We start from the raw sequence: 1,875 nt of genomic DNA, 5'->3' as shown, positions 1-1,875 counted from the left end.
AATTTGGGAATTAATCAAGAGAATAACTAATAATTGTCAGTGTGTTAGTATTTGCAGTTCATAAGTCCTTAATTTAACCGTTATGTTCTATGACGTTGCACAAGATTTAAGAAGACAGAACAGAGACTAATGTCAGTCTGTGTTCTAGGTTTCACTTAACTCCAACTTCATGTTCTCCCCATGTTCTCCTTCTGTCCACAAGATGCCCCCAGACATTTATCTGTTTCCCTGCTCACTCACAAACCTGATCCCAGTTCCCTCATCACCCAGGCCAGTACTTGTTGTCAAGTTGTTTGTCAGACACCTGAGTTTTGTTACCTGTTGTGCTTGTTTGCCTGCCTTTTCGTCCGTCTGCCAGTAAGCTTGTTTTTATATATTAAAAGTTTCTTCACTATCATCCAGCCTGCCTGTGTGTATTTGCGCTTGGGTCCAACCTGCCTGTGTTGCTACCATGTGACACTTTAAGCTTGTTTGTAAATGCTGGTCAGGTTTTATGTTTGAATGAGAACCATTGTGGAGACGGTCTGGTGCTCCCAGTGGATGGCGAGCATTCAAGCTCAATCCCAACGTACCCAGAATCAATATGATCAATGAAACAGTCGGCTGAGGACAGTCTGCTCTGCGGTAGGATTGTGTCAGTCACCTGAATTGGTACCAGCTTGAACTTGAAGGGTACATGCTGTCTGAGTAGGGTCCAGAATTAATTGCTTATTCATAACCAATGATAAGATTTTTGAGCGATTAATACTATCAGTTAAAATATCCTGGGGCTATTTGTCTGACAGAAAATTGAAAATGAACATCACTAGCCGTGACCAACCCAACCCTTTATAGATGGGACCCTCAACTGAAACAAATATAAATAAAACAAATAATATTCCAGGCATTAAACATCCTGCTCATGGTCCTCCATCATTCACTGCCTGGCAGGTAAGGCTGGTTAAGGGCGGAGGGTTTCGGTAAGTCAAAAATAAACTGAAGCTATTTTCTAATCCCTGTATCTCATTTACTACATGGTTCCTTTTGAAAGGCCCACACCTAGATTTTAAAAATGCTCCAGATTCTTAAAAATGTAGAGCCGGTTCCATGTAGAGGTCTTCAGTGCATAACAATGAATCACCATTGTCACTGAATCAAATCAATGTCTTAGCGCAGTGGAGCGCCGGGCGGGCATCCAAGTGTCATTTTCAGCTGAGCTATGATTGACAGTATGTTGAAAATGAAACCCACAGAAACAACCATGATCCGATCACTCAGACATAATTAATGAGCTACTGAGCTAACGTAATGTGCACTACGTGTGTAAGCTAGGTACATACTGAAGTGCGGGAAGTGATTAGAATGAGAAAACTGATTCGTGATTGGGGGTTATCACTATTTGCAGATAGCAAAAGTATTGTAGTGAAAACTTATGAAAACTTCTGGCCTGGGTCCTCAGCCCGAGTCTGGCATTTATACTAAATGCGGATGTAGCACCTGACATGCATGCTCTATAAAACCCAGACTGGGGCCTATATTCTACTGTTTACGTGAGGTAACCAAGAAAAAAGATAGTTTGTCATTGTTATAACCTGATAACTTTTGATTAATTAATTTCAAATTGTTTTTTTGTCTACTTACCCACCTAAAACCTAAAGATATCAAAAGACAGAGACATACATCACATCCTTACACACAACAGCTTTGAGTGAGATAGTTTTTTGTTTGTTTTGTTTTTAGTATAATAAATCACCCAGATGAGTTATTGATTTTCAGAATTGTTGTTAACTGTTTTTCTCTTTGCAGTGCAACTGAAGCAGAACAGGTAAAAAATAAAACGCTTTGATATTAACAATCTCTGTATATATTTCAAGTGTTAAACCATAATAACTGCTC

The 1,875-nt window shown here is 39.5% G+C and overlaps 1 protein-coding gene across 8 annotated transcripts in view; it reads right to left on the bottom strand.

Moving 5' to 3' along the window:
- Nucleotides 1–1,875, bottom strand: part of birc6 (baculoviral IAP repeat containing 6) — a 124,225-nt gene that overhangs the window by 3,578 nt on the left and 118,772 nt on the right. The gene's annotated exons all lie outside the window — the stretch shown is intronic.

This window comes from Seriola lalandi, unplaced genomic scaffold (genome assembly GCF_002814215.2).
Source record: "Seriola lalandi dorsalis isolate HSWRI2012SDOR001 ecotype SW California unplaced genomic scaffold, Sedor1 jcf7180002054907, whole genome shotgun sequence".
NCBI classification, from domain to species: Eukaryota; Metazoa; Chordata; class Actinopteri; order Carangiformes; family Carangidae; genus Seriola; species Seriola lalandi.
Note: the sequence above shows the minus strand (reverse complement) of the source record. Positions and strands in the feature narration are given on the sequence as shown.